This window comes from Ananas comosus, unplaced genomic scaffold (assembly GCF_001540865.1).
Source record: "Ananas comosus cultivar F153 unplaced genomic scaffold, ASM154086v1, whole genome shotgun sequence".
Taxonomy (NCBI): Eukaryota; Viridiplantae; Streptophyta; class Magnoliopsida; order Poales; family Bromeliaceae; genus Ananas; species Ananas comosus.
The window spans coordinates 21,444-31,203 of NW_017893494.1; the positions used below are offsets into that span (position 1 = coordinate 21,444).

Here is a 9,760-nt window from a genome sequence, read left to right on the forward strand (position 1 = left end):
GATGTCCAGCACGCATATAGAACTCTCGAATCAGTTCGAGACAATAACCAGTCTGCTCAGGAAGTGAACAAATAGACGCAAGATCGCCATTCATATAAAGAGATTCAAACACTGGCGCTTGTTTAATTAGTTGTGAAACACCCACATCCCGCTCGCTAATGCACACTCGGGAAGAAAACATCGCCTGCCGTTTAGAATCAACAGGAGGCTCACAACTCTCAACACCACTGGTCTTTTTCTTACTACGAGAGTACGTCAATTTTTTTTCCTTTCCCATTTCCTTTTCCTTTTCCTTTTCCTTTGTCTTTTTCTTTTTCCGAAGCTGCAGGTTCCTTACCCTTCTTCTTTGATAACACTTCAGGAGTCAAAGCCGCCCAATCAGTTGACTTAGTTTCAGATTCATTGCCTGGGGCATATTCGCTGCCCACATCTTCAGCCGGTTGTTCAGGAGGTTGCGGAGCCGAGGAACGACGTTGCTTACTCCTACGGCCACCACCGGCCATCAGAAACACAAGTACCATCAACATAGAATACATTGTGAAAGAACTCCCTGTTAACAAACCAGTATTGAACCCAATGAAGCATTCGAATATCACTCTTTTAGACATTTTCAATAAAAATTCAGAAAAATTATCTAGAAAATTCTAGGGCCTCACGAAATCATGAACGAGCACATTCCAGCACACAATGATGTCAAACAATGTAAATAGTCAGCCACAAATCCAAACTTTTTTAGAAATTGATGTATAAGGTTCGAAATTTCAAGACGAAACACAATCCGAGCCAATACATGAAACGAACCATGGAAAAATGCAATATGATATGCTCAAACACCTCGAGATAAAAAAAAAAAACTAAGCATAACACAAGAGTTCGGACAAGATTTCTAGTATAATCACCAAAAATCACAAAAAGAACACATTTTCGGAATAAGCAGTAGGAAATAAACAAAATTTGAAAATCTTACTGAAAACGAGATGAAATCCAAGAAGAACGAAGGCAAAAACACTCCGGGAGGTCTAGGGTTCGAAGGAGAGGGTTTTTGAAAAGTTTTGGAAAAAAATAAAGATAGATTGGCCGTAGTTGCATATATGAGGTTAGGCGGAGATCCGGACCTTCCAGCCAGGGTTCGGACCCTGTAGCTTGTAAAACCCTTTTTTTTTATTTATATAAAAAATGCCCAACTTCAGTATTTATATGCGTGAAATCCCAATAACTTTTAAACTAAAATTTCAAGAATATGTCAAACACAGTCAACTTCAGATAACATTAAAAAATGTCATAAATTAATTTGAACACCAAACCAGGTAATGCCTAAATGGGCATACTGTTCAATTTAACACATCAAACAAGATCTAAAAATGAATTGTATCTTTTTATCATCAAATCTGCTAAAATAATGAATAAAAGAATCCCAAAACTTGAAGTCAAAATAATATTGGCAAATTGAGTTATGCACAAAGTTTAAAGAAGGGAGTGGCTCTTTGAGCATCTTTCAATAATCCACCTTATATCGCCTCAGAGATGTAATTACGATATACTTGTTTTTTTTTTTTTACCATCTCCGAAACATCTCCATATATACAATTTTTTTTTTCAATATTTTTTTTTTATTTAGAGATGTAAAAACATGTGGTAGCTGCACACACTGACCGAACGACCGGGGAGGTAGCTCTTTCCTACATGTGGTGGTAGTTTTCACACTCCCTGAAGGGATGTAACTCTTTCCACATCTTCAAAATTTTAATGGCAAGTACCAGAAAGACTCCCCCTAAATAAGTGCAACCCCCAAGTCGACAATAGTATGAAGAATTCAAGAAATAGAAAAACCGTTATTCATACCGTAGCAAATAATCAAACAAAACTGAAACAATACTTAAAGTTCAAGGCAAGAGGTGTCGAATTTAACAAGAATACCCAAGCAGAATTTAACGAGTTAAGTCGTTCAATAACTATGACATTTAGGAATATAATTGAAGGTGACTAAGTTAAAACTCATCATGAATCAATCAAAGTCATATCATAGGATTCACAAAGAGTGTGAAATACAATCATGTAAAAACAAATTTGGAAAATGCAATTAAGCAAAGTGATTGTGCATGTACTATGGCCCAAAGAATATATCTAGATAATAGGATTCAAACCAATAGTCTTTCGTAAATGTAGAAAATATTTTTGATCTAAAGGCTTTGTCAAAATGTCAGCAAGTTGATCATCAGTAGAAATATATTCGAGATGAAGAACATCAGATTCAACTAAATCTCTTAAAAAGTGATATCGCAGTTCAATGTGTTTTGTTCTAGAGTGTAAAACAGGATTTTTAGAAATATTTATGGCACTTATGTTATCACAAAGAATTATAAGAGTGGTGGAGGGGATCCGATAGTCACTCAGTAAACTTTTTATCCACAATAATTGAGTGGAGCAACTACCGGCCGCAATATATTCAGCCTCAGCAATGGAGAGTGCAATGCAGTTCTGTTTCTTACTATGCCATGCAACAAGGCAAGGACCAATATAAAAACACGCTCCACTAGTACTTTTCCGATCATCCACAGAGCAAGCCCAATCCGCATCTGAGTATCCAATCAAATCTAAAGATATTTCTATTGGATACCAAATGCCATAAGCGGTTGTACCTTTAACGTACCGAATAATCCTCTTAACTGCTTTCAGATGAACTTCCTTAGGATTAGCTTGATAGCGAGCACAAATTCCAACACTAAAAGCTATATCCAGTCTACTCGTAGTCAAGTACAGTAGACTCCCAATCATGCTCCGATACTGTTTCTCATCCACACTTTGTCCCTCAGCATTTAGTCATTGTCCTTTATTACTTGTTCCCATCGGAGTATCAAAGTCCTTTGCTCTATCTAGTCCAAATTTCTTAACCAATTCTTTCGTATACTTCGTTTGGGATAAATGAATTCCATCCTTTGATTGTTTAACTTGAAGTCCGAGAAAATAAGTAAGCTCCCCTATCATTGACATCTCAAATTCACTTGTCATCAGTTTTGCAAATTCAGTGGCATCTTTATTTTTAGTTGCGCTAGAAACAATGTCATCAACGTAAATTTGTGCCACAATAAAATCATTTTTCGTGTGTTTCACAAAAGAATTCTATCCGCTCCCCCTCGGTTGTAGCCCTTTGTTAAAAGATATTTTGTTAAACGTTCTTACCATGCTCTCGGAGCCTGTTTGAGTCCATAAAGTGCCCTTTTCAATCGAAAAACATGATCCGGAAATTTTGAGTCTATAAAACCTTTTGGTTGTTCAACATAAACCTCTTCTTTTAAAAATTCGTTTAAAAATGCACTTTTAACATCTATTTGAAAAAGAGTAATTTGAAAATGACAGGCAATTGCGAACAAAATACGAATTGATTCAAGACGAGCAACTGGGGCGAAGGTTTCATCAAAATCAATTCCCTCAACTTGTGAATAGCCCTGAGCAACAAGTCTAGCCTTGTTTCGAATGATAGTACCATCCTCATTTTTCTTATTTTTAAAAATTCATTTGGTACCAATTATATGTTGTTGCTCAGGACGTGGCACTAATTCCCAGACATCATTACGCGTGAATTGACCAAGTTCTTCTTGCATAGCATTAATCCAATATTCATCAAGAAGAGCTTCGTCAATATTCTTTGGTTCAACTAAAGAAACATAACATGCAAATTCACACTGAAGTTGTCTCCTAGTTTTCACACCAGTAAGAGGGTCTCCAATAATATTTGATAATGGGTGATCTTTCACGGGTGTAAGTTCAGAAGAAGTGCTAGGGGTTTCAGATGAATCATGTGATGCACTAGTTTCAACAGTTTCAGCAGATTTATCAAGAGCAGAAATCTCATCATTCACAGGCATATTGAATGGAGAATCATCATCATCATTCAAAGTAATAGAAGAATCATGCACAGACGAACTCACAGAAGAAGCTTCATCTACTTTTATGTTACTTGATTCTATCACCGTCTTAGTGCGCAAATTGTACGCCCGATACGCTCGACTAGTAGTAGAATAACCAAGAAAGATTCCTTCGTCACTCCGGGAGTCAAATTTTCTAAGATTTTCACGATCCCGAAGGATAAAACATTTACTCCCGAAGACACGAAAGTATTTAATATTCGATTTTCTACCAATCTACAATTCATACGGAGTATTTAAAGTACCCGGGCGTAAATAGATGAGGTTAATTATATAGACGGCCGTGTTAACTGCTTCAGCCCAGAAGTGTAGAGCAACTTTCTTGCTATGAAGCATAACACGTGCTATCTCTTGAACAACCCGGTTTTTACGTGCAACTACTCCGTTTTGTTGTGGTGTATAGGGAGCAGAGAATTCATGTTTGATGCCTTTTGAAACACAGAAATCAATAAATTTTGAATTTATAAATTCTCCTCCTTGATCACTTCGAATGTGTACAATTTTATCATTACGTTCAGTCATAAGACGAAGACAGATTTCAGAAAAAGAATCAAAAGTATCAGCTTTTTCTCTCAAGAAAGCACACAAAACAAAGCGAGTAAAATCATCAACAATAAGCAGGATATATCGTTTTCCACCCAAACTCTGAATTCTAGAAGGTCCCATCAAGTCCATGTGAAGTAACTCTAATGGTTTAGATGTCCCTAAGTGGTTCAAATTCTTATGTGCGGATCTAGTTTGTTTTCCCAATTGACAACCCCCACACACAATGTTCTCTTTGAATTCTATCTTAGATACACCTCTAACTACCTCCTTCTTAGTTATCTTAGATAGTTCCTTAAAGTTCATGTGACCTAGTCGTTCATGCCATAAAGTATCAGTCTCTAATGTCGCTAGGTTACAATGTTCAGTTGAAGAACTAGGAACTACGTAACAATTGTTCTGTGACCTAACACCTTTCAAGAAAGAATCATCATCAAGAGTCACAGTGCATTCTTTTGCAGAAAAAGTAACAGAGTACCCGTCATCACACAATTGACTTATGCTTATGAGATTTGATTTAAGCCCTTCAACATAAAAAACATCATTCAAAATAGGGCCATCAGAGATAGTGACTATTCTTTTTCCAACAATTTTTGATGACCGACCATCTCCGAAGACCACAAATCCTTTGGAAATTTCATTTAAAGAAGTAAACCAATTTTTATCACCGGTCATATGTCGTGAACAACCACTATCTAAATACCAAGATGAGGTATCATAAGTATGAAGTGAAGTGTGCATGACAAGGCAAGGAAAGAGTTCACGTTTGCGCACCCAAACCTTACGTGTTTTGGGTTGCGTCGGCTGACTTGATTGTAACGTTCGTTGCTTGTCGACGATTTGATTTATCCTCTTCTTGGGATCATCCTTTTTCCGTTTCCATATTTGCTTTGAATTAGCCTTTAGATCTTCCTTCTTCAATTGTTCCATTGGTCTTCGATTCATGAGTGTTGTAGTACTTTTCGACTTTTCTTTGCAAAATCTTTTCACATGACCTACAATACCACAAAGATGACAAGTTTTGTTAGCAAAAGAATTCTTAGGAGGAACAAACTTACCATAAACCTTCGGAACCGGTTTTGTCGAGTGTTCGTCTACTTTCTTCATCACTTGATCGACATACGTCCGTTCGTATCCAAGTCCGAATTTGTTTGTTTGACCAAGTCCTAGCATCTTGTCAAGTTCGCTAGAGCCAGACGAGAATTGATTTAAATCCGATTTGAATTGAATAATCATTTTGGTGAATTCCATATTGGATTCTCTAGCTTCCGTGTATTGCTTGGTAAGGAAATTGATATTTTCAACATGAGACTCCTTTTCCTTTTCAAGCAATGCACACTTGTCAAGTAAAGAATTGTAACCCTTAGTAAAACCCTCTTTTTCTTGCTCAAGATTTTTTGTCAACGACTCTAATCTTGTATTCTCTTGATCCAGATCATACGATCTACGCCGCAATTTCTTGTTGTGTTTTGCCACTTTCTTTGATTCAATAACAAGTTGGTGATATGCGGTGGCCATATCATCTTCATCCGATTCTTCATTCGATGAGTTCTCCGATGTAGATTTTTCATGCAGAGGAGACATAGAAATAGAGTCAGAGGATGCTAAACACATAAAAGTAGAATCATGTGCAATAAGTGCCGTGGCATTAACGTCCTCATCACTTGAGGATGACTCGTCAGAAGAAGAATCATCCCAAGTAATGGTTTGCATCGCTTTCTTTTTCAAAGACTTTTTATTTGGACAATCCGATGCAATATGACCAAATCCCCTACACTTATAGCATTGGATTTGACCTTCACTACTTTTCTTTTTTTTTTGTAGAGTTTTTTTGAAAGTTTTTCGATTTTTTAAACTTTGAAGAAGAAGAGGAACTCCCTTTTGATTTGTTTGGCTTGGAGGAAGTTGACTTGGAAGGAAACTTCTTTCTAAAGTTCCGACGGAACTTCTTCATCAAAAGAGCCATTTGCTTCTCAAACTCTTCCAAAGTTACGTCTGAGTCCGAATCCGATGAAGAAGATTCCACGTTGCCTCCTTTCGTTGATTTTAGTACCATACCTGAAGCTTTAGAAGATAACTTGGAAGAAAATGAATTAGAAGGAAAAGTCATCTCATAAGTTTGAAGTGCACCAACTAATTCTTCTACTTTTAATTCATCCGAATGTTTTACCGTTTCTATGGCTGCAACCTTAGGACGAAATCGTTCGGGAAGGGTTCTCACAATTTTTCTAACAATTTTAGAGTCCGAAATTTTCTCTCCGAAATTAGCACATGTGTTGATAATATCTTGCAAACGAGTATAATACTCGGTAAAGGTTTCATATTTTTCCATACGAATAGAATCAAATCTACTAGTCAACATTTGTAATTTTTGAACCTTTACTAAGCTTGTACCCTCATGTGTAATTTATAAAGTGTCCCAAATCTCTTTGGCGGTTTCACACGTCGAGACACGAGAAAATTCGGTTTGATTCAAGGCATTAAATAAAGCATTGATACCCTTTCCGTTGAACGAAGAAAGTTCATTTTCGTCTTTCGTCCATTTATTTCTAGGTTTGGGACCGCTAACATTATCGACCACTTCGGTAGGATGTTTCTATCCGAATTCAATAGATTGCCAAACCCGCTGGTCAATGGCAATAAGAAACGCTCTCATACGAACCTTCCAATAAGCGTAATTAGTGCCATCGAAGAGAGGGGGTCGATTAATGTCCGCCCTCGGCCATAGTTTACAACCTATACCCGCTCTGATACCACTTGTGAGATATGGATCCCAAGGATCTAAAAGGTAAAAGACACCTAGAGGGAGGTGAATAGGTGTTAACGACAAAAATAAATAAACTCGATGCAAACTAAATGAGAATGCGGAAAATAAAATCAACACACCGAGATTTTAACGTGGGAAAACTCCAATCCGGAGAGAAAAACTGTAATACACTGGACTTTCACAAATTGCAGAGTTCGAGTGTGTGGAATGAAGTGTGGAACTATTCTACACGTTCTAAATGACCTGGACAAGTTTTTGAACAAGTTAGAGCGGGATTGGAGGGTTAAAAGTGAGAAATTGCATCAAACAGGCGAAATCAATTTTTTTTGCTTGTTGTACCGGTACAGCTATTACCTTGTACCGGTACAGACTGGCAGAAATCTGGCAGTAAGGCTAATTTGGTCATTTCACATTTTGATCCTTATCTATTAGACCCCAGCTCGACCAGGGAGGTTCAGATATGCATGTTTGAGCTCAGAGAAGTGCTCTCCCTTCTCTCTCTCTCTCTCTCTCTCTAGGGTTTCTCTCTCTCTACGAAGAAATCGTCGATTTTGCTCGTTTTCGTCGCCGCGCTTGTTCTTCGCTGTTTGCGAGCATCGCAGAGCTTACGTGGACGTGTGAGAGAGTATTTTGGAAGGCTTTTCGCAGCCCTGAACCAGGAGGTCACTGGTGGGAAGTCTAAGAAGGTAATCGGCTCAACTTTTCCGTTATCGACGTTCTATTAGTCGCTTTGAGTATGGATTTCGAGTTTATGCTTCTAGCTGTATTCTTCTGAGGTTTCAGCAAGTATAAATGAGTTATTTAGCTGCGGCTTAACCTCCTTAAATCTGGGATAAGCTACTTTGAAGCTCAGTAGAGTTAAGTAGGTCATTTTGAAGCGATTTCGGCACCTTATGCGACTTGTTAATGCAGTTTTGTATGTTGTTTTCGCAGCAGGTTTTCGAATCTAATTGAATGTAATTAGTGACCTTGGGGATTAGTGTGGAAGGTGTTTTAACCCGAGGAAAGCAAGAATTTCAGGTAGAAACTGAAATTTTAAGATTCCGACGTGTGTGTATTGATCTTTGACGATTTTGACGCCGTGTTGATGTTGCTCGCAGCGATAGCGCTTTTGACCTTGGGATCATCTTCTGTTGGCATTGGAGTGTCATTAGGGGCTTAACTTGAGGTATATACTTAGCCCAAAAATAGGGAATTAAGTTTCCACCTTGTACTTATTACGAATTTTGCCGAAATTGGAGTTTTGAGTAATCGTCACGGCGCGGTTTTATTATTTTGTTTTCAGCAGGATTGCAGCCTTGTTGAGTTACATATTGGGATTTCTTGTGACTGATTGGAGCTTCATAATAGGTGGGTCGGACCTAACCAGAACAAGTGGAACTCCCCTATGTTCTATATGTATTATAGAATCAATGTTGTCGTGGGCTTTTGTGTATTCGATATAAAACTTGAGACGAGTCGCTATACTTTAGAATAATTGAATTACAATCTCTTTATTATGTTCCTAGAACTAGAAAACAATGACATGCTTGTAGAGAACAGTGACACTCTCCTGACTGCTCTAAAGTAGAGAACAAGAACATGCTGGATGCCTATGTTAGTCTTATATGTTACTAGTGGATACTAGCTATTGTTCATATGCTTGATCTTTTTATACTGAAATTCCGATCAAAGGATCGAGGGTAAGAACATTACAAATGAAAACATGATAATTGAGACATGTGGACTGTAAAATATGCTTGCTTGCCATCGTGCTCATTCGCACACGCTTGTGAGGGTCGCTCCCTACAAGCCGGCACTCCGGAGTTGGCCTACGCGACAGTTGCTCGCCCGTGCGGGATTGGGTGCCGAAGTGGATTGCCGTGGGGAGTGTATACTACCACGGGGCCATTAGGCGCGGCGCAAGCTGGACTACCTTGGGTAGGTCCCTGTGAATGAAAAGAAAGTGCTAAAGGACATTAGACAGTAATGAATGATCACCAGTCATTGTGTATAGTTTCTGCTTACACATTCATATTTATGTTCATGCTTTCAGTAGCTGCTATGCTTTTATTGTTCTATTCATTACTGTAGAAAGCTATTACATGTTGTTTACATGCTTATTAATTGCTTAGCCTTGGAAAGATATCCTGCAATTACATGCTCATTACTTGTTAACATCATGCAATTATTGCTTTTACTTTCCATTGAGTACATTGAGCCTAGTGGTGTAATTCGCCGAGGCTGGCGGCTTACCCACTGGGAACTATTGTTAATAGTTCTCACGCCCTTTTGGTGGTTGTTTTTACAGAGCCATCTACAGGAGAGGCTAGGGATCGTGGCAAGGGAGTCGCGTCTAGCTAGACTGTGCTAGGAGCGTGCTAGTCGATCACCTTGCTACTCGGGCTACGGCCGAGGGTGATGTCCATTGTATAGAGTGGCTACCATTGTACAGATGTTTTTGTGTACCCTGTATTGTATATGAGTTGTAGATCCAGATGTTATAGTTCATACTTCTTCTCCTTTTGCTGAGATTTTGGATTGT

General features: G+C 38.3%; 1 long non-coding RNA gene across 2 annotated transcripts; it reads left to right on the forward strand.

Moving 5' to 3' along the window:
• Window positions 1–7,781: 7,781 nt before the first annotated feature.
• On the forward strand, window positions 7,782–8,921 carry LOC109706166. 2 transcript variants are annotated; one of them, XR_002215103.1, is made up of 3 exons: window positions 7,782–8,256; window positions 8,337–8,404; window positions 8,522–8,921. It is a non-coding gene; the product is annotated as an uncharacterized LOC109706166 (long non-coding RNA). The 2 variants fall into 2 exon arrangements; XR_002215104.1 differs by having other exon boundaries at window positions 8,525–8,921.
• The last annotated feature ends 839 nt before the right edge of the window (window positions 8,922–9,760 follow it).